The sequence below is a fragment of the Camelus ferus genome, chromosome 17, assembly GCF_009834535.1.
Source record: "Camelus ferus isolate YT-003-E chromosome 17, BCGSAC_Cfer_1.0, whole genome shotgun sequence".
Lineage (NCBI taxonomy): Eukaryota > Metazoa > Chordata > Mammalia > Artiodactyla > Camelidae > Camelus > Camelus ferus.
In genome coordinates this window covers 23,947,068-23,970,026 of record NC_045712.1, presented here as the reverse complement: position 1 = coordinate 23,970,026, position 22,959 = coordinate 23,947,068, and the positions used below count along the sequence as shown (strand labels likewise).

At 53.5% G+C, this 22,959-nt stretch overlaps 1 long non-coding RNA gene across 1 annotated transcript; it reads left to right on the top strand.

Annotated features, from left to right (window-relative positions):
* Positions 1-243: 243 nt before the first annotated feature.
* LOC106729031 lies at positions 244-18,400 on the top strand. Its single transcript, XR_004312145.1, has 3 exons — positions 244-2,215; positions 17,569-17,726; positions 18,272-18,400. It is a non-coding gene; the product is annotated as an uncharacterized LOC106729031 (long non-coding RNA).
* The last annotated feature ends 4,559 nt before the right edge of the window (positions 18,401-22,959 follow it).

The following is a 22,959-nucleotide window of genomic DNA, read 5'->3' as shown; positions in this document are numbered from 1 at the left end:
GCTATGAGGAGTGATGGCGCCCAGAGCCGAGTTGGGCGTGGGGATGGATAGGAGTGGATAAAGAAAGAGAATAGACTGGGCTTGGGATGCAGAAGATGGGGGTGAGGAAGAAGGCCAGTGTAGCCCCTAAGTTTTTGGCTTGAACAAGGAGGTGAATGACGGTGCGGTTTACAGAAATGGGGAAGATTGGGGGAGGAGGGGCAGGGGTCTTGTTGCTTTGTTTTCAAGGAGACAGTGATCCAGATGTTTCTTTTTAGATGCATTAAATGTGCTATGCATCTGGACATCCAAAGTGAGTAAACGTTGCCTCCTCATAACTTACTCTCTCCACCTCTTACCCTACAGTTCATTTTCCACACAGCAGTGGTGCCTGAGGGCATTTTTAAAGATACAAATCACATTTTATCACTTACAAGGACTTCCCCTTGCACTGGGGATACGTTCTTTACCTCCCCACCCTAACCTTGGCCATGCTCTCCTTATCATCCACTTCTCTCCAAACCCACGGACTTCTTTCCTGCCAGGCACAAACACTTGTTCCTGCTTCAGTGCTTTTGTACTTACTATCCCCTCTGCCTGGGCCACCTTCTCCCACCTCTTTGAATGGTGTACCTTCTTGAAGAGACCTCCCTACGCTAACCTATCTAAACTAGATACCTTCTGCTCTATCTCCCAAGTTACTCTGTGTCCTCTCATTCTGTTTCCTTCATAGAACTTTCCCAAACTCTAATTATATTCCTTTCTTTGGTTCTGATTTCTTTCTTGCCATTCTTTTTTTTTTTAATTGGAATATAGTTAGTTTACAACGTTGTGTTTAATTTCTGGTGTACTGCTATATTCCTTATTGATTTCTGAATGTGTTCATAGGCTCAAGCACCATGAGTTTGGGATTGGTTTGGTCACCTTCATTTTCCCACTGCCTGACACAGCACTTGATGTAGAACAGGAGCTTAACAAACACCTACTGAACTGGACATACTTGGCAGGCAAGTTGATGTGACAGGAGCATTTTGCAAAGAGTTGAGGAGTGAAGGGGAAAGGAGGATGTGGAGGCAGGACACAGAAGTGACTCCTCACTGAAGCATTCCTGAGAAGAGGGAGAGAAATCTGGCAGATGTGATTTCAGAGAATGAAGAGCAGGCTCAGATGCTCACAGGGTGACCTAGTGCCACCAAAGAAACAACTGAGGCCAGAAAGACAGGTGGAGGAGCTAGTGGGAGAGGTGGGGCCAGAAGTTGGGACAAGGAGGAGAAGGTCTGACTGCTGCACCTTGAGAAAGGGAAGCAAGCAAGTGGGGGCCGGCAAAAAAGGCCATGACTGCTGTAAAGAAAGCAGGCTGCCCCATTGTGTGGCCTTCCAGCTAGGCAGCAGCTCTCACAGCTCCTAAAAAGTGAGTGATGACACCTGCCGAGGACTTGGTGTTGCCAGGTTGTTCTGACTGTGTCAGAAAGAGCAGTGAGCAGAGAGCCATAGTCTGATGAGGAGGCAGATTCAGAGATGGATGATAGCCATGCAGAACCACTGGAGCTGCTGTAGGGATAGGCCCCGGGTAAGATCCCGGCCGTCAGGCAAGGGAGGAGGCAGTGACAAGAATGAGGACCTTTGACTGAGTCTGAGGAGGCCATTTAGAGAGCCAAAGGGGACCATGATCTGGAGCCACTAGCCTGCCGTGCTTTTCAAAGTGGGAAAGACTGTAGGGCTGGCCAAGTGTATATAGAGAGAGTTTTTCTACCTTCCTTTCTCTTTTTCTCTTTCCTCCCTCTGTCTTTCTTTCCCTTTCTTTCTTTCTTCCTTCCTCCCTCCCTTCCTTCCTTCCTTCCTCCTCCCTCCATTCCTGCCCTCTTCCCTCACCTCTTCCTCCTCCTTCTCTCTCCCTCCCTCTCTCATAGTAAATGTATAAAGAGCTTACACAGGCTCTTCTGTAACCTGATTTCATTTGTTCAATCGTAATTCGTGGACATCTTTTCCTTTCATGAAAATTCTTTGTAAACCTATTTTATTTTACACATTTAAAAATCTTACTCTGAAGAGGGAGGGTATAGCTCAGTGGTAGAGCTCATGCTTAGCATGCAGGAGGTCCTGGGTTCAACCCCAAGTACCTCCATTACAAAAAAATGAATGAATGAATGAATGAATGAATAAATAAAAATCTTACTCTGAGAAGAAGTCCATAAACATCACCATTTGTCAGAGGAGCTTCTAACACAAAAAAAAGGTGAAGAACTTGCCCTTTTTCCAGGGTCAGCATACTCCCACCTTCCATGTATGAGTGGCTCTTGCCCCATCTCTTTCTGTACGGAGGCCTGGGTCCATTTGCCCTGCTCTATGGCAGAGTCTTGGGCAGAGCTGCTGGCTGGACTCCGCAAAATGTCTATTACCCAGGTTCCTTGCAGATGCCTTTAGCCCCAGACAAAGAGAGATGTGAGGCCTTGGTGAGCAGACCAACCCTGGGCTGAGCGGGGCTGGATATGACCCACCTGAACCGTGTCGCCTGCAGGGGCGTTGTCTTGTCTCGGCCTTGTCTGGAGCTACAGTCCCAACCACATCCTGAGTGGGATCCAGTGTGGCCTGCTCACTGAAGTTACAGGGTCAGAGACATCTGGGGTTATTGATATTTCTTAATTCTTCAATTTCTTTTTTATTTTTAAATTTTTTTTTTTTTAATTTTCAGGTGGGGTGAGGTCCTTAGGGTTCTTTATTTATTTTTAATGAAAGTACTGGGAAGTGAACCCAGGACATCGTGATCTGGGGTTATTACTGTTGTGCCTGGCGCAGTGCCAGGTACATGTGGGGACCTGATAAATGTTTGAGGAATTAAATGTACACATTTCACAAATCCGGGCAGGTGGCAGAATAAGGAGGCAAGAGGTTAGTTGGCCAGGAGGGATTTCACAGAAATAAAAAAGTCTCTTCTTGGTCCAGATCTCTGCTCTCTAAGCCTCAGTTCTGAGTGTAACTTGATAAAAATAGTAATTGTCTCATGGGGTTAAAATGGACAATTTTTAAAAATTGAAGTATAATTGATTTACAATGTTGTGTTAGTTTCCAGTGTATAGCAAAATGATTCAGTTTATATATATATGTGTGTATGTATTTGTGTATTTTTTCATTCTTTTCCATTATTTTTTGTTGCAGAATATTGAATATAGTTCACTGTGCTCTATCGTAAGACCTTGTTTATCTATTTTATATACAGTAGTTTGTATCTGCTAATCCCAAACTCCTAATTTATCCCTCCCCCACCCCCTTTCCCCTTTGGTAACTGTAAGTTTTTTTTCTATGCCTGTGAGTCTGTTTCTGTTTTGTAAATAAGTTCATTTGTATCATATTTTAGATGCCACATATAAGTGGTCACACGACATTTGTCTTGTTCTTTCTGACTTACTTCACTTAATATGATAATCTCTTAGGTCCACCCATGTTGCTACAAGTGGCATTATTCATTCTTTTTTATGGCATATATGTTGTATATACATACCACACCTTCTTTATCCAGTCATCTGTCAGTAGACATTTAGGTTGCTTCCATGGCTTGGCTAATTTAAAAGATGCTGCTGTGAATGTTGGGGTGCATATATCTATTCAAAATAGGGTCTTCTCCGGATATACATCTAAGAGTGGAATTGCTGGATCATATGGTAAGTCTATTTTTTGTTTTTTAAGACATACTGTTTTCCGTAGTGGCTGCACCAATTTACACTCCCACCAACAGTGTACGAGTGTCCCCGTTTCTCCACACCCTCTCTGGAATTTATTATTTGTAGACTTTTTGATGATGGCCATTCTGACTGGTGTGAGGTAATACCTCATTGTAGTTTTGATTTACATTTCTGTAACAGTTAGCAGTGGTGAGCATCTTTTCATGTGCCTTTTGGCCATCTTTATGTCTTTGTTGGAGGAATGTCTATTAAGGTCTTCTGCCCATTTTTGGATTGGACTGTTTTTGTTGTTGTTGTTGTTGTTATTGAGTTGTGTGAGCTGTTTGTATATTTTGGAAATTAAGCCCTTGTCGGTTGCATGATTTGCAAATATTTCTCCCATTCCATAGGTTGTCTTTTCATTTTGTTTATGGTTTCCTTTGTTGTGCAAAAGCTTATAAGTTTGATTAGATCCCATTTGTTTATTTTTGCTTTTATTTCTATTGCCTTGGTAGACTGACCTAGGAAAACATTGCTACGATTTATATCAGAGAATGTTTTGCCAATGTTCTCTTCTAGGAGCTTTATGGTGTCCTGTTTTATGTTTAAGTCTTAAGCCACTTTTAGTTTTTTTGTGTGGATGGTGTGAGGAAGTGTTCTAACTTCACTGATTTACATGCAGCTGTCCTGCTTTCCCAGCACCACTCGCTGAAAACACTGTCTTTTCTCTATTGTATATTCTTGTATCCTTTGTTAATCGACTGTAGGTGTGAAGATTTATTTCTGGGCTCTCTATTCTGTGCCATTGATACATATATCTGTTTTTGTGCTAACACCATGCTCTTTTGATTACTGTAACTCTGTACTATTGTCTGAAGTCTGGGAAGGGTTATGCCTCCAGTTTTGTTCCTTTTCCTCAGGATTGCTTTGGCAATTCTGGGTCTTTTATGGTTCTATATAAACTTTAGGATTATTTATTCTAGTTCTGTGAAAAATGTCACGGGTAGTTTGATAGAGATCGCATTAAATCCGTAGATTGCTTTGGGTAGGTGACCATTTTAACAATATTAATTCTTCCAGTCCAAGAGCATGGAATATCTTTCCATTTCTTTGAATCATCTTCAAGTTCCTTTATCAATTAAACTGGAAATCTGAGTTAAGCACCGAACACTGCGCTGAGTATACATTAGGTGCTCAATCATTGTTAATCCCAGCCATGCTTATTTCCTCACAAGGCCTCTGGGGAGGAAGACATGGCTTAGGGAAAGAATGTCAGTATCAAGTGAATGCTAAAACTGAGGACAGATCTAAGGAAGGGCCAGGATGGAGGGAAATGACAGTCCTCAGAGGTGCTGGGTCCCTTCAGTCCTGAAGTTCCAGAGGAAAGGGCCTACCAGTGTGCCCAGATTAAGAGGGGCCATTAGTGGGTTAAAACCCACTAAGGGACACTGCCAGGATTTTTTACCTGTAGGGGAGGACTGGAGGGCAGAGAGGAGGCCCCTAAGCACAAGGTTAAGCTTTGAGTCTGCTTAGAAATTCCCCAGTGAGAGGCCATGTGGTTCTTGTGGCCCCAGAGGGCAGAGCTATCACTGAGGGAGACAAAAACTAGCTCCTCGGCCAGGGGTCATTTTAACAATCAGAGTTTCCTCCAAACCATGAGCTGCTCCCAGAGGTAGTGAGCTCTTAGATACAAGGGATTACTGGAGGTGGAGGTTGAAATATGGGATGAAGGGTTGGAAGATAAAACTCTCAAGTTCACTTCCTTCCAAGAGTCTGGGATTCAGAGCTCCCGGGAGAAGGAAAGGTGGTGGGCAGCGTGCAGGGCCGGGCTGAGGCCCAGGATCTGTGGGGAAGAGAGAAAACAGGCTCTGCAGAGGCTTGGGAGTGCAGCTCATTGGTCATTGGGGACACCTTCACAGCCCTAGACCACTGATTTTTCCCTCTGGGTGGGGCCCCTTGCCCAGAAGTGATGCACCGTCCCCAGCAGGGAATGTGAGCCCGTCGTCCACATGGGGGCAGCATGGGACCTCAGGTGGAGTGGTGCTGATGCAGGTCGGCTGGAGCACCCCTCCTTTGAGAAGGAGGCCCTTTGAGCCTCCCAGACCTCTCCCATCCCTGCTTCTGGCACCAATCCTCCCACCTCCCCCACCCATGGACCAAGCCTCTGTCATCCTCAGCAGGTTCTCTGGGTGGGTTGGGTCTCCCCTGGCTTCAAGCTTCTGGTAGTGGTGGTGGATGGTGTCTTCCCCCAGAGAGGGATCAGGGCAGAGAACATGGCGCCTGCAGGTATTCCTGGGCACAGCCCCTGCTGGTCCACCTCAGAGTTACTGGATGCTATGTCTGTTGGAGTTTAAAGGAACAGGTTTTGAATCAGACAGACTTGGGTGCAAATTCTGACTGCCACTCACCAGCAGAGTGACTTCACCTCTTTGAGCCTCAGCCTCTTCACTTGTGACAGTGGAGAGGGAGACAGTGAAGGCAGAGACAGTGGAGGGAGTGCTGAGCAGGCAAGAAGCCTCCTGGAGTCCGGCTGAGCATTCCTGAGACTGCCCAGCAGCCTAGGGAGCTAGTGGGGTTCTTATCACCCTGTTTCACAGATGGGGAGATGGAGTCCTTGGGCGTGACTTGCTAGTGGTCCCACAGCCAAATGGAGAGCTATCCTGGTCCAGATGCCCCCCCAGGACTTGAGGAGCATGGGATGGTGTGTGCTTGGTAAGGTCATGGAGGAAGCCCTGTGACACTGACCACCAGGTGACCTGGGGGAAGCCCCTGGCCTTCATGGCCAACAGATACCCAGAGTAGGGGCCTGTGTCGACTCAGACCCACTCACCCCACCCAGAACAGGCCTAGAAAGGAGGGGGTGTTTGTGGTGGTGGCAGTGTCCCTGGGAGGAGGGCAGGCTCGGGGTGGGGCTGGGGTCCGCTGGCCTCAGGAAGGCAGGGACTGGCCGAGTGTGAAGGGGGAGATGCTTGGTAGCACAGAGGACTGTCCCGCTAGGAAGGGAGGGATGGAAAATGTGGGCACACGTTGGGGCTGGACAGTGCAGGGCTGCACACCAGAGGGGCTCCCACTCCTGCATCTGAGGTTTTGAGAGGATCTGAAAAGGAAAAATGAAGCTGAGGGTTGAGAAGGACCCCTTCCCTTCTCCCTTAGCAGCCTCCAGTGGAGCCAGCAACGTCATTGCCATGGCAACCACGGCCCCTCCAGCTCCCCTTTCTCCTTTCGCCCCATCCTACCTGGATGCCCCTCTCTCCTGTGCGTGCCTCCCTAGCCCGGGTAAAGAGAGGCTGGGGACAGGGGCAGGTTCCTTTCTCAGCCCTGGTTATAGCCCAGGAGCTGGATCCCAGGGCCACTCCTGCCTCAGGATCAGATGGAAGATTCTTAAGTGGAGAGAGGGCAGGATGAAGTGGCTTTTGCAAGAATTCTTCTGAATGAACCAGGGGTCTGTCACCTCCCTAAAATCTCAAGCCCCCAACTCTCCAAGTCCCAACCCTCTCCCAGGAGACAAAAGCTGCAACCCAGGAGCCCCTGGGAGAGTTGGGAAAACCAGCACTGGGGCAGGGACCTTGACAATCACCTAGTTGCCCTCTCTAAGCCTATAGATGGGAAATGGGGGTCTGGAGAGAAGGGACTTGCCCAAGGGCACACAAAGAGTGGGTGGCAAAGTCAAGCAGGGAACCCAGATGGTCAGAGGAGGGGATTGGGGCCATCCTTATTGTTGGGTTAAAGGACAGGCGATGAGGTCATTGGATGCTGCACCCCACAGGGGTGGGAGTCTGGGGGCAGCTGTGGGCCTGCCCTTGTCTGCTGCCTGTTTAGTGCTTCAGTAAACCCCCTCTCAGCCCCAGCACATAATGGACTAGTGAGGGAGGAGGCCTATCCCTGTTTAGGGAGGAACAGAGGACACCAGAAAGAGCAGAAAGGAGCTGGGGATCTGAAGAGGGGCACAGTCAGGAGGGCTAGAGATCCTAATGGTCTTATCAGGTGCCCTGAGTAAGAAGGGCTTGTGGCCCTAGACAATGGGCTTTGGCCCAATTGCTGCCTTTTCTAAGCTGTGGGTCCCTGGGCAAATCACCCGCCTACCCAGGGGCTGCCCCTCACCCGCCCTGCCATCCCCATCCCTTGTAAAACAAGGAGATTCTCCATGATGGAGCAAACAGAAAGGGTGACCCCTGGTTCCACTTGGGAGATCAGTGGGTGGGCCTTTTGAGGCCCCAAGTTTGAAACCTTTATGTCTGCTGAGCCAGGGCTACTGCCATGATCACCTGGAAGATCTCCTATGCTCAAAGTCTGAGGGGCTGGGACAAGAGGAAGCTGCGGGGCACAGCACCCCAAGATGCAGAACAGAGAGAGGTCCATCTAGGCAGGAGCCTCAGGTTTGGAAGGGGACGCGGAGGCCTTCCTGGGAGACGAGGCATGCTTCTGGGGCTCAAAGGCAGGCCATGTAAGTCCGGCAGAGGTGGGAGGGGGTGAGGCAAATACAGTGGGCCGAGCAGGCACAAGCCGGCGTTTGCTCCCCATGGTCTCTGGCACTGGAACCCAGCTGATTAGGGCGTGCCTAGGCTGTTGCTGCACCTACTGCAAAGTCCCGGAGGCTTGGCCCACAGTGAATGTCCTTACCTTCCAGCATACCATCCTTCCAGCTTGGGCAGGAAAGAGGAAACCTGCCAGGGCCTGGAGCCAGGAGCTGTGCATCAGCTGTCACTGTCCTCGCCACACCCGCAGAGTGGCCTCTCTTGTTGCAGATGAGGGAACTGAGGTTCAGAAAGGTTAAGTGACTTGCCCAGGGTCACCCTGCTCCTTTTCTGTCAAGGTCACTCCTGGGAGCTCTTCTGGGCTTGGACGTTGTTGCCTGAGACTCAACACTGGTGACCACTGAGTATCGAGCCTGTGAGAGAGTGTGCTCTGGCATCATGGCCTGTGGATCCCAGTACAACATCCCCCCAGTACAACATTATCAGTCTTCCTTTCTGTTCTTTAGTTGGTTGTTAGATGGTCGTCACATTCTCAGGCATTCACGGCCTGTCCACTAGTGAAGGCTGGAGGGCATGACTCAGATGCCGTTATGACACTCAGCAGCTGGGTAACCTTGAGCAAATGCTCCGTCCTCCTGTGGCTCTGTGACCTGGCCTGAGAGATGGGGATGAGGGCGCCACCTACTATGCTGCTACGGCTCCAGGCACTCTTTCATGCCAAGTACTTCCGGGGCCTGGACCATGGTGTCCGTCCCATTTGGTAGCCCTCCTAGGGCCAGGCAGAAGGCCAGGCAGGTGATATCAGGAAGGGGGGTCTTCCCTGCCCCCAAATCTCCCCTGGAAACACAGAAGCTGCCCACTCCCAAGGCACCTTGCCCAGAGGGGGATGGCTCCCAGAATGCCCTCCTCAGTGCAGGCAGGGAGGATGGGGATGGAACCAGGAGAGGGCAGGCTGAGGACAGCTGCTGAGTGGTGGCAGTGAGGGGCATGTGGGGGACACCCGTCACCCTTAACAAGCTTGCCCCAGTGTGGGGAGCTTACTGGTGAAAAGCCCAGGGTCCTGGCTCCACCCATCTCAGCGGCGGTGGCCTGCCTGGCCCAAGCCCTGGAAGCACTGGTTTTAATCCATCTTTTTCTGCAAGCAGCTCCTGGAGGCACGGGGGCGGCTTCCCCTTGACTTGCATCTCCAGGAGGATGCGGCTTGGCTAAAAATAACTCAAATTACTGTGCTCCCACCCTGGCTCGGAGGAGGAGCCTGGGGGCTACGGGGGCGGGAGCCTGGAGGGAATGTTGCTGCTGCAGCAGCAGCCAGGACGGGGTTCCCTGAGAGGAGATGGGAAAAAACCAGCGTTGACAGGTGGGAAGGGGTGCAGAACGTTGAAGGGAGCCGGCCCTTTCTCACCCAGTTCTCTACAGGCCTGCTCTCGGAGGACAGTGCTGTGGGAGCAGAACTGGGGGTGAAGGCCCGCCTCGATCCCTGGCCTTGCACCATGAAAGGGGCTAGCCTGGCTGGGTGGTAGCAGTGGGCTCGGTCCAGCAGGAAGTCTGGAGGAGACCCCTGTACCCTTCAGCCCAGTATTGTTGAATGCAAGCAGTAACAGTAATGGTGGAGGCGGGGATATATAGAGCCTGGGGACCAGATGTACTTAGGAGGGTGACTCAAGGTGCAGTGCACGTAGGATCCAGATTTGAAATAAACAGAGTTGCTGCAGCTGCACCCCTACCCAGACCTCCCCATCCCTCACCCCTCCAGGGTGGGCTCAGGTCACAAGGAGCCTCATTCTGGGGCACCAGTGTGCCTAGGACGTGCCTGCGTGTGCAGGAGGGTCAGGGAAATGGAGGAGCAGTGAACTCTGCCGGGATGGGAACCAGACAAGTGATAACAATAATGATCATAAAATCACCCCCACCCTGGGGATGTTTTTAGCAGCACTGTTTCTAAGGAGAAACTAAGCAACACAAATACCCAGTGAGAGGAGAACTGAGAAATCAACTACTGCTCCCACAGCAACATGGGTGAATCCTAAACCATAATGGGGAGTAAAGAAAACAAATTGCAGGAAACTACATTCAGTTCAAAGCCATTTTTATAAAGCTCCCTCCCAAAGTAAAACTAAACAGTATTGTTTTAAGCATTCATATGTTTATGATAGAACTATTTACAAAAGGCCAAAATGTGATAAACCAAGATTCTTGATATGCTGGAGGGGACAGGAGTTGGTTAGAGGTGGCACTCACGGGGAGATTCCACCAGTGAACATGTGTTGCTGGCCCAGGGGTGCCAGGCGCTACTCAGGGTGTGCGGGGCAGGGATGCAGGGACAGCAAGACAGACATGAACCCCAGACCTCATTGCACTTACAGTCTCACAAGGCACATTTAATTCCTGTTCTTATATCGTGTGGTGGGTCACCAGTGTCCATTATATGATTATGCATCGTCACAAATATTCCTTTACATTAATCAAATATTATATTTAAAGAGAGAAATAAGGAATAAACACAAAGTTAATTGACCTCTTCCACCAAAAAATATCCCACCAAGTGGGTGAACTATGGAGGCTGAACACCTCTCCCTGCCTCCTCTCACTGATACTCCATCACATTCATCCAGGAGGAGTCCCAACCCCTGGACCCCATCCCTCCTCCAATCTCCAGTCCCAGCTGAATGTCCCACAAGGTGATTCTCTCACTGATCAGCAGGCAAAGGTCAAATTTGGCTTGGAGTGCCAGGTTGGTAGATGGGGCAGGAAACCCAACCTCTGGGAGAGCTAGAGCCAGTGGGGGAGATGAAATGCAATAGAGAGACATGCAGAGCCTAGGAAAGAGCCCTCTTCCTGGCCCAGGACTCTCGCACTATGTTAATAGAGGTGGAGGCTGCAGAAGATTGGAAGTAACGGTCTGCTCTGTCTCTTCATCTTTACCTGAGGGGCTCAGTCTGCCATCCATCCATCCATTCATCCATCCAACCACACATTATATAATGGACACTGGTGACCTACCACACAACACAAGAACAGCAACAAAGTGTGCTGCCTTGCGAGACTGTAAACTCCACAAGGCCAGGAGTTCATGTCTGTCTGGCTCATGCCTGCATCCCTTACCTGCCCCCCACAACTTCCCTGTTCAGCTGTCTGGGGTCAGGGCCAGTCTAGCCACCTCCACCCTATGGCCTGGTGCATGGTAGATACTTACTGAGGAGGTATCCTGCCTCTCTGTCACTGCTTTCAGCAGAAAAGGATGCACCTCCAGGCCCTCACATGGGCTGTTCCCTCTGCCTGGGACAGTGTACCCACCACCTGGCTCAGCCTAAAGGTCATTGCCTCTGGGAGGCCTTCCAGGACCACCACAGGCAGGCCAAGCCCCTCTCTTCACACCTCCCCCAACACCACAAGCTGTACCCTGCTCATCTTTGTCTAGGTCCCTCTTGCCTTCTGAGTTGGGGGACTCCCCCAGGGCAGACCCAGGACCCCCAGCATCCCCAGGGTCCACGGGAGGGCTCTCAGCTTCATCTTCTCAGCCATTCCGACTCCTGAACAGTCTGGCAATTTTCCCTGGAGGAGCCAGGCAGAAGGGGGAGGTCAACCACTTCATCAGGCCCCATACCTCTTGGACCCCCTATCTGGGTCCTTGCCCCTCCCCTAGTAGCCCACCCATATTCCCTGAGCACCACCGGGACTTCAGGCATCCATCTCTTCTGTTCCAGAGCTGCCTTCAACAGGAGAGGTAGTGGGTGGGAAGGGTCTGGGCAGGGGAAGAGGGGCTACAGGAAGATCCCTGAGAGAACCCTCCCCCCTGCTCTCTATGTCCACAGCCTGTGATGGATGCAGGGTGGGAGGTGGGGGAGATGGCAGTGGCTAGTCTTCAGTCCAAATCCAGGTCACTCCTGGCCTGCTCAGCAGACATCAGTAATTAGGGGCCAGCAGGACGTAGGCAGGCGGGTGGCAGGAGGCCTAATTGTCTGATTTTTCAGGTAATTAACGGGAGGCTGTCTGGCCTGTCCCCACGGGGCCCAGCATCTGCCACCCCATCCCCTGGGCAGCCCCAGCCGCCTAACGAGGCCAATTACTGAGTGGTTCCTGGGCCCTCATTAGCCACCTGGAAAGGTCATGTGGGAATGGCACCGGTGTTGGGGCTCCGCCAGCCTTGGTGGCCACTGGGAGCCCCCAGATATCAGGATGCAGGATGTGCTGGCCATAGGTCTCTGCTGCTGCCCACTGAGGGGTAGCCTGCTCACACCCGGGACCCCACTTCTTGCCTCTCAGGACTGTAGCTTTAGATCAAATCCTCCCCCGCCGCTTCCCAGCCATGTGGCTTTGGGCGTGTCACTCCCCTGTCCGACCCTCTGTTTCCTGAATCAGAGATGGTGGGTGTAAAGGGCCTGATGCACAGTAGGTTCCCAGGGCACCAGTGCTCACCTTCTTCCAACGGGGTTAACTCCTTTACTTCACTCTTGAGGAATGGGAGGCCCAGAGCAGGTAGGGCCTGAGGTCACTGATGTGTCCAGAGCCCACTCTGCAGGGCCTCTGGTGGCTAATTCACCCCTGGGACCTCAGCAGCTGGGTGAGGAGTCCTGGGAAGGGTCATAGAGGCGATCTGGCTGGGGAGGAGGGCCCGGGAGCAGCTGGACCTTCCGGACACCTGAGCAGAGTGACAGTGGGGAAGCAAGAGATCTCCAGGATATGTGGGGCTTTGGAGATCGCGATGGAGCTGGAGGCCCTCCACCTCGCTGGATGCTGCAGGACACCCAGGGAAAGCCGAGGGGCACATGGCGGTGCCCAGCCTGCTGTCCAAGGCAGGGATCCATCCTTTCTTGGTTGGTCCACACCATTCTTGGCCCAGGAGATCACTGTGCCTTCAGATGTTGAGTTTTTTTGGCTTCTGTAGCTCCTCTGTTTTAAGAATTCAGTGACCTAATTCCATGCTGACAAATTCCATGCTGTTCTGCCTCCTGTAATCGTCAGCTAATGCTACTTTTGGTCCTACTGCCAGCCCAGAATCTAGGCCAAGGGTTTCCAAACTGTGTACCCCAGGAGCCCTGGGGTGAGAGCGGAAGGAGGAGGCTATGGACCCTCCAATTGGAACAGCTGGGCTTTGATCTTTTGATAAAATATTAGTAGCTACTCCTTCGTAAGCTTTTGCTGTGTGCTAGGCATGCTCAGGGACTCTGCCTCCACAATTGCATTTTTGTCCTCATAAAACCCCATGAGGAAGATTGCATCATATCCCCATTTTACAGATGAGGCTGCTAACACTGTTGGAGGCTGAGGCTCAGCAGCATGCCCCAGGGCTCACAGCCTGTAGGAAGGAGAGCCGGAACTTGGACCGTTTCCACTCTGAGCCACTGGGAAGATGGGTTCTGCAGCTAGAAAGGAAACTAGGTGCAGGAGTTGGGGGGAGTGCCACGTTTATCATGATTTGTTTCCTCCAGGTCGGAGTGGGTGAGAGTGCCTACCTCTGCCCCAGGAGAGCGTGGCCCCAGTCCCAGGTCACCACGTGGTTGGTGTCTGTGCGTCTATCTGTCTGTATGTGTTTCCCGTCCCTCTCCTATGGGCTCTGCTTCCCTGCGGTCCAAACCAACAGGATCCAGCTCAGAAATAGCATATGTTTCCAGCCTCTGCTAGTCCAAGTCATAAATCGCCTGGTGTGATGTGCTTCTTGTGTCAGCTTGCTTCAGAACTCAGGGTGGGGGTGGCTGAATGAGTGTGAGGAGCACGCAGGGCCTCCTCCAGGCTGAGAAGCTGAGAGCTGGGGGCCAGGCTGAGCCAGGGAGGGAAGTGGGGACCAGTCCTTGCTAGGCCTAGGGCTGGCTTGGGGGCTCAGCCAGGGGTGGGAGCCAGCGGGTGGTGGCCCGGATTCAACCTGGGCCTAAGGGTTGAAACTTAAACTGGAGCTGAGGTTGGAGACCAGAGGGCTGGGCTTCAGTCTTGTCCAGCGATCAGTGGTCCAGACTTGGCATGGAGTCAGGGGTCAGAGGGCAGGGGCCATCGTTCAGCATTTGATGAGGATGGAGAGCTAAGCTCATTCTGAGGTCAGGGGCAGGACTCAGGCTGAGGTAGGGCCAGAGGTCGAGGTCAGGATCAGCCCTCAGCTGACAGAGGAGGAAGTCCCCAAAGACTCAGAAGCCTTCCTGTATCCTGGAAATGACCTGGGGCAGGACCAGTGACGGAGGACCTACGATAAATAAGATGAGAGCTTCCAGGGATTGACCATGACTGAAAAGGACTGGGCGTAGATCTTCTATCCAAAACCATGAGAGCAGGGCTAGGGGTCTCCAGCCCCAGCTTCCTGCCCTTCAGATGGGATTCTCAGTTGCTCATCTCTAAAACATGGATGATCGTGGCACCCACCTCCATGTTGATCATGCCCTACGAGAGTGTGAGCCCTGGGATGGGGGTAGGTGGGCTAACAGAGAGAGGATGAGCGGATGGGGCAGGTACGTGAGATGCCTTGTGGCATGGGAGGGTGCTTCAGGGGAAGAACTGTGCTGAGGCCCTAGGTGTCCAGTCATTACCCAGGTCCCCATCACTCCCCAGGCTACCCCTGAGAGGTGGCTCTGCAGCCCCTCAGGCCTCAGCTGCCCCACCTGAGCCGTGTGCAGGCAGCACCATCCCAGGCACCTTTTCCAGGCCTCCACTCTGCCAGCTGAGTTTTCCCGCCTCTTCTCCGTTCTAGGCCCAGCACGGACAGATATTTGGGGACCAGCCCACATGGCAGCCAGTGAGGGAGCTGGGGTGGAGTAGGCAAGCAGGAATGAGAGGCCAGCGGGCAGAGGAGATGGGTGCCAAGGAGGAAGCCTTATCACAGGCCTCTCTGTTCTCATCTCCCACGGAGCCTGGTCAAGGACCAGCCTCAGCCGTTCCCCCACTGCTGGAGCTCTGACCCCAGAGGTCTCTCCCACACCATAGGAGAGGACAGGGAGGTTCAACCAAGGAGGGAACCAGGTATGTATGAGTGGGTGGGGGCTAGAGGCCATTGAGAGTACCTGAGGGGACAGGAATAGGGGGAGCGAGTGGAGGACATGTGGATGACAAGAGGGCTGCCCTGTCCGCCCAGGATGTGAGGCCTCTAGGGTTTGGCTGTGAAAGTCCCGGTCACCTCCTCCAGCTGAGCTATTAATACCCAGCTACGACCCACGCACCCTCGCTGGGAGGACGCCGAGTTCCTTGGGGGCTAAAAACGGTCTGAGATGGGGATGGGCCCTGGTGTTCTCCCTCTCTTCTTGTCAGAGGAGCTGGGGCCAAAGGCCAGGCTGGCCTGCAAGGGGGCCGGAGCCAGGGTGGGGAGACAGAGGGTGACTGAGCCCTGGGGGTGGCCTGAGGATTCCAGGCTGGGTCAAGAAGGCACCCAGCAGTCCAGTCCCCACTGCTCAGAGACTGAGGGCAAGGGCAGAGGTCTTGCCAGTGGTCCCACCCAGGAGGGGCCCACCACCTAGCTCTCCTGGCTCCTTGCCTTCACCCAGGCGTTCCCCTTCCCCTCAGACCTCAGCTTGGCCTGCCCAGGCTGCCATGAGACTGGGGGCCGAGGGCTGCCTGTCTCCTCCTGCCAGGAGGATCCTAGAAGGGAAAGGGGGCTTGGGGGTGGTGCAGGGAGGCCTGGAGCCTCTGGTGGGATCTGAGCCAGCCACCTGAAACAGAGCCATCCACATTTCAGCTTCATGTGTGAAATCTTGATCATTCACAGCACTCTCTGAGGGGGAAGTTACGGGCAGCACCATTTTATAGCTGAAGAAACTGAGGCTTGGTCATCTTCCCAGAGCCTGAGCTGGATGGACCCAGTTTGTTAGACTCCAACCCCTACTTTGTGTTGCTTCCTGTTACATCATTACAAAGGGAGGTTTCTTGGTTTGTTTGGGGAACCCATGAAACAAGTGTTTTCATCAAAATATCCTGATCACCATATTGTCCTAGGCCCAGCAGGGTGGCTGGACCAAGAACGGGGGGCCTGCAGGGGCACCTTTCTCCTGCACTGGTCAGCCCCCTCCCGGGGATCAGCAGCCACTTTCCCCTCCTTCCTGGGGCTCAAGGGCACATCCTAGGAGGCTGTGCTGGGCTGCTGGGCTTCTGGGCTCAGGGCCACCCAAGGCCACCTGCTCCCGGCTGTGTCACCCTCCCTTCCCATGACAGATGCTCCAGGATCCAGACACGGACCCCAGAAGAGCCCAGACTTGGCTGGCAGAGTCCAGATGAGAATGTGGCTGAGAGGTGTCAGCCCCAGAGGCCCCGGGAGCCGGAAATCCCGACAGCTGCCTGGCTCACGGGTCCTGGGCATTGGGCCCTGACCCAGGGCGGGCAGTGGCCGTGTCAGGTGTCCAGAGGAGTTGGGGGAGGTGATGGCTGGAGCTAGGGGCAGTCTGCCTGTGGTTAGCAAGGCTGTCGACACCTCCCAGGCTGCCAAGGCAGAGCAGGCGAGGAGCCTGGGGGAGGGGTCCTACCTTGGCCTGGAAGGTCTGAGGGGAGAGACAGGTCTTGTCTTGAAGATCTGGGGTAAGAAGAACAGTCTTTCCTAAGCTGAGAGACCTGGCCTGGCTGAGAAATCTGAAGATGGGGACAGACCCCTAGCCTTGAGGGCTGGTAGAGGGGGTATGTTCCTAATGGCTGGTGGGGCATAGGGTGTGAGGGTTGTCCCATCTTGACCACAGGGAAGGCTACCCATACCCTGGGCTTGGGGAGGGGAAGCTCTGAACCTGTCTCCCACCAGTTCCCCCTCAGCTGGGAGGCGGGTGGCTCTGCAGGACAAGACAGGAGGCCTCCAGCCTCAGGCTGACCACACCAACAGCCCCAGGGTTTCACTTCTCTATGGAGAAAAGGAGAGGCCTAGTCCTGCCTGGATTTTCCTCAGTCCCTGGGGAGGGTCTCTGCCTCTGTGCTGGTGGAGGGGGTGGGCAGGCTAACCTCAGCCGGTTCCAGAGGAGCCCTTCTGGGATGGGCCCCCCTGCCCACCTGACCCATGCCCCCTCAGCTCTCCTCATGCCCACATGCTCAACTCCCCTGGAGCCACCTCCCGCAGCAGTCTTCCTGGATTGCTAGAGATCAGGAGGCACCAGGCTCCCAACCCCCATAACAGGCCTGAAGGGCCCATGGCCGCCCTATCTCCTTGAGGGCCCAGCCGGCAGAGCCTAACCTTGTAGGGCTTTGGGCTGCCATCTCTCTTCTCCCACTTTCCTTTCAATGTGCCCTCTTTCCTGGCTTTCCTAGACTTTCCAAACCAGCCCCTGGGCCACACCAGGTCTGGGGTCCCCTCCCATCTCTGCTGTCCCGCCTGCCCAGTCTGGGGCTCAGTCCCCATGCCCTGCACCTCTGTCTTTTCTTTCTGGGTTTATCTTTGTTCTCTGGCCTCTGACTCAGACCTGACCCTATCTTTCTGTTTCAGTCTCCATGTCTGCCCCCTCTCCATCTCTGTCTGGCTCCCTCACCCAGTCTCAGACATCTCAGCCTTTCTGTCACTGTTGCTCTAGGACCTGATCCCGGCAGTGTCTCCTCTCCCCACCTGGCCGGGGCACCAGCTCAGACATCTGCTCTGACGTCTGCTCACTGGGCCCCATGAAGAGCTCAGACAACACTTGTGGTCTCAACTCTGGCCCAGCTCCAGGGGAACTGCTGTGATTCCTCGAAGGTGGGTGAGAGAGAGAGACAAGCCAGAGGGCCATGGGCTGGCCTTTCCCTTGGAGGCCTAGTGGTCCAGGGCCTCCCTCTGTTCAGGCCACAGCTCCCGGCACCACAGGCTGCACGTTTCTCCCCACCACTGAGGGCTCTGGGTTCCTGCGCAAGTTCTGAACTTTAATTTCCTCTTTTCCAGAGTGGGGCCCATAGGGCTACTTCAGCAGGTGTCAGAGGATGAAATGTCCATGCACTTGGCACTGTGCCCAGCACTTAGTAGTGCTCAATAGAGCCCCCATGACTGTTCCTGTAACTGTCATTCCCCAGGGTCCCCAGAGCCAAGGTGGGTGGAGTGGGGGATGGACTGAGCCTCTGCTGCTTGAAGTGCCCCATGTCCACCCCAAGGTCCCACGCCCCTCCCTTCCTCTGTTGGACAGAAGACATCTCCCCACACCTGGGACCTTCCCGTCCTCAGAGTCTGTCTGAATTGCACACTGGTGCTCACCAAATTAATTACTGCTGGCTTGGGAATATGTTTTTTTAAGAAGACATTTTTTCCAGGGGGAGAAACACGCAGGAGCTATAATTAGTCAGGAAGAGGAAAGAAGAGTGGAGCGTGTGAATCACCAGCCCCGGTGACAGACGGCAGAGCCGAGAAGAAGTTTAGGGAGAAGCTGCTGGGATGTGGGTGAGTTGAGGATGGGGTGCAGCCCCCAAGCAGGCTGGGGTCCTGGAACACCAGGCATGTTCAGCGAGGGAGACTGTACCTGGCACCCTGAAGTCTTTCTGCCCTCCCACCAAGACTTGGTCACCCATCACCCTATCAAGGTCCCAGTGTCTCAGCTCCGCTGCCACTCCTGCCAGCCCTGACCGTCCCTGGGGCTTCTGCCTACCTCATCCCAAGGCCAATGCCAGTCCCTGCCGACATGTACCTGGGCAGAGAGCCATGCAGCTTGAATGAGGAGAAGAAACTCTAGAAGGTTTGAGTTGTCAGGGTTTACAAAACTTCTAGACCAGCCTCTCATTCATTCATTTACATGTTCATCAAACACTGGAATGCTTCCATCTGCCTGGTCCACAGATAAGCAAACTGAGGCCCAGAGAAGTGCCGCTTCTGGGCCAAGGCCACACAGCTGGGAGTAGAGCAGCCTCTCTGCCTGTCCTGTCATACTAGCTCTGCCCAGCTAGACCCTGGGCAGGGATCTGGGCCACCAAGATGACCATGACCAGGCACCTGTAGGGCAGAACACCCAGTGCCATGAAATGAAAAGTCCAGCATGGTGGGAGCCTGAAAGTGGCTCTTGATCCAGCCTGGTGGTCACAGAGGGCTTCACAGAGGAGGAGGTGAAAGGTGTTCAAAGGATGGAAATGACGTGATAGCCCATCATGCCAGAGCAATGTTAAGGGACTCTGTGGCTGGGCTCAGGGAGCAGCAGGAGTGGGGGAGTTTCTGGGGAATGCGGCTTCTGGGCCAGGTTCCCATTTCCCCCGTGTTTCTCCTGAGCAGTTGGCTGGGGTACTCTGGGACCCTGGTCCTTGGGGACCCTCCACTGGTTTTTTTTGATGTCTGAGACACACTGACCGAGGTAACCCCTGTCTGGGCAGTCAGTGGCCCAAGGGACTAGACCCCAGGTTTCTCTTTCTTCCTTTCCTCTGGCTGAGGGCTGGCTACTCTGTGTTCTAGGGATATTAGCCTGGGCCTCAGGGAGACGCTGGAGCAGTGTAGCCTGTGCCTGAGAGCAGAGGCCCCAGCTCCCCAGGGAGAGGACACTTCCTCCTCTGGGAGGGGATAGCATCGCTCAGTACACAGAGAGCTCCCTTCTAACCCCAGACCAAATTAGCCTTCCAAATTACAGGCTGCACGCCCTCCAAATTGGGGACTGGGTGGGAGAACAGAGGCCCAGCTCTCCTTCCTGCTTCCTGCTCATGGAGGGCTCTCAGCTGGTCTATCTAAATAACAGGACCGCGTTAGGAAAGAATTCTGGGAACACACACCCTCCCACCCCAGGTTGCAGGGATCCCCAAGTCCCAGGCCCCAGACCTGTATCTAGACTCAGGGCAAGGCTGTGCCCTTTTGGGCTTTTACAATGGGCTTGGAACTAGAACATCTAGTCAGCGCCAGCTTAGGGTTCTGAGAGCATTAAGGGGGACATTAATTCATTCATCAAACACTTTCTAGGCACATTTTCTGTGCCAGGCATTGTGCTGGGCCCTGAGACACTGAGTGGCAATGGAAGTAACAGACATGTGAGAAGGAAAGTATGTGTCAGAATGAGCAGGCTTGTGACAGGGGGTGTACAAGTGGCTGTGAAAACCTCTGATTAGGTCAAGGAGAGCTTCCTGGAGGAGGGGGTATACAAGCTGAGTTCCAAAGGATGCATGTACCCTTAGCCAAGATAAGAGAGGGGAAAAGAGTTCAGGGAGGAAGGAACATTAAGTGCAAAGGCCAGGAGCAGAGAGTGAGGAAGTGGGCATGAAGAAGTGGGTGGAGGCCCTGGTTTGTTCAGATCCAGGGCCCTGTCAGCCATGCTGGGGGTGGGGGTGGATTTCATCAGAAGTACAAGAGAAGAGGAAGCCGGTTATCTGGGGACTAGAGGAGGATGGGTGTGTGTCTGCAGGGGCAAAACTGGACCCCGGGCCCCAACCTGAGGGCTCCTGGTAGGTATTAAGGGGCACAGGGGCAGAGGATGGGGTCCTGGGACCTCCCACTCTGGCCTCCCTCAGACCCCTTCCAGACAGCCTCAGGCCTTTGGAGAAGCAATCCAGTTTACCACAAGTAGCCTGATGGTATTTCTTTGTGTCCTGAAATTAAGGTGACTTCTTATGTTCTCTCTAATTGGTTTGGGACTTTACATGTTTTTGTTTTAGAAGAAAATGTTTATGGATATTGAGAATAAATACAATTCTTGTGTGGTGCTTGGAGGGCGGAGAATGAAAGAGAAACACCTCCTGAGCTCATCCACTCTTATGTCATGGAAGAGGCAAGTGAGATGGGGAGGGAGGGGCGATGAGACCACACAGGAGCCGTGATCGTCCCCCAGGAGTAGGAGGGGTGGCTTTTAGGGGTCAGTAGAGAGAGGATGCTGGGTAGGGGATTCTTACAGAGTGAAGGAGGGGATCTGGAAGTTCCGCCAGCTTCTGGTCTTGCTTACACACCTCCTGGGACAGAGAGCTCACTGATTCCCTGGCTGCCTGTGGTGAATTGGCCTAGCTGTAGCTGGTGAGCAGTTCCTCCTGAGTAGGAGGCACTGCTCTCCTCCAGTCCCACCCAAGTTTCTCTGCATCCTAATCTCTACCCTACCTTTGACTTCTTGTCTTGCCTCCACTGCCTGAGGTAAGTTTGAGGCCAAGGTGGACTCCATGAGCAGGGCCCTGGGCTTCTGCAGGCTGCATGGCTCTGGATCTGATCTGGCCCCAGTAGATGGTGCCTGCAATTCTGAGCCTGATGGCTGGGAGGGCTTCCGGACCAGAACTTCCCCGGCTGGCAGCCAGTGTGGGAGCATGAGGAAAGGCACGGAGTCGGCTTCCTGGATGCCCGGCCTGCTGTCCAGCACGTCCTGCAGGGCCCGGCCCAGCTCAGCTGAGGATGTGAGCCAGTGGGTAGAGGCAGGGTCTGACGGACAGTTCCCCGGGCATCTATGGGCAGACAGGTGGGGCACCAGGTCAGTGGGATCCCTCACTCAGCAGGCTTCTGTTTGACCCCTGCTGTATGTCTGGCCTGTGATGGCTTCTGGGCCCTCAGAAATGAATGAGATACAGACTCTCCCTTGTCCCTGAGAGCCTGCAGTCTGGACAAGCATGGAGGAGATGACAGAGAACAATGAAAAACTGCATCCCTGTCTCTACTGGCAAAATCAGCTCCAGACTTTGGGGAGTGAAATTCTCCATAACCCTCTTCCACACCACAGCTGGAGAGGGATCTCTCGAAGTTGCCTCTGGCCTCCTGCTCCTTCTGCTTGACCTGCCATGGCTCCCCATTGCTTGCCCCCATAGGCCCTGTGTGCTCTGGTCCAGCCTCTCCCTGGAACTGGACTCCCTCCTCCACTCAACTGCAACCAACAGTCAGGCTTTTGCGGTCTCTCTGGCCCTCTGGCCTTTGCCCAGGTTCTTCTCTGTGTCTGGAAAGTGTCCCTTTCCTTTTCCCTTGCTGACTCCCACTCACTCTTCACAGTCAGCTCCCCAGTCCTCTCCCTGGGCAGCTTTCCCAGCCTGCAGATCGTGACAGCCCCCTGGTACCCGTCTCTGTAGCGCCCTCACTGCCCCTCAGAGCACTCACGGAACCTGGAATCGGGCCTTTCATGGTGTGCTTACACATTTCACGTCACCCTTAGCTCGCAACACAGGCGGGTTTCTCATGGTCCCTGCTGGACCACGTCTTCTCACTCCTGATGAGCCCAGGGCATGCGCATCATCAGTGTATGTCGAATGAGGAGTAAATTAATGTAAAAGCCACAGCTATTGTTTCTATCAATGGAGATTTAAGTTCAGGCACAAACAGCTAGGAGGATTTAAATGCCTATTCATACCCATATGCTGAGAATGTTGGAAAGATGGTTTTATTGGCCCCTAAAATGTAACCACCCCCAGGCCTGCCCCCCAAGTCACTGGCAGTGGCTGGTTCAGGGCAGCTCTGAAGTGAACAGCAACAGCAGTGACACTGGCTGTGTGTTGAGAGCCACCTCAGCCCCGAGTAAGTGCAGAATGTTTTTCAATGAAACATCATATTTGGATGTAAGAACCTAGAGTATCAAAGATTCATGTGGAGCCAAGATTCATTCATCAACAGACATTTCTTCAGAGCCAACTACGTGCCAGGGGTTGGCACAGTCCAAGATTCAGGCTGTGGACAGAGGACCTGCCTTTGCCAGGCTGAAGCCAGAAGGAAAAGCGGGGTCAGCAGACCCGACCCTCGGCCCTGGACCAAAGGGAAGAGAAGACGTCTCCTCCTATGGGATGTGTGGTCTCTGAGCGCAGCTCTGTCTGCAAAGAGGCACAGGCTGACCCTGTCTGCATAGCCCCAGAGACTCCAGGCGTTCTGCTGGATGCCTGGGCCAGTCCCCCTGTTCCCTGGGGCCAGTGTTCCAACAGCTGTGGAGGTAGGATGGGCAAAAGGACCTCATGGAGACAGGCTCGCCGCCTTTCCTGCTGGCACCCGCCCCTTCCACGGGATGTCACTGCATGGCCTGTACGTGGCCAGCATCTGCCAAGGGTCACTTTAGGGTCATGTACAAATCATGGCTCAAAGCAAG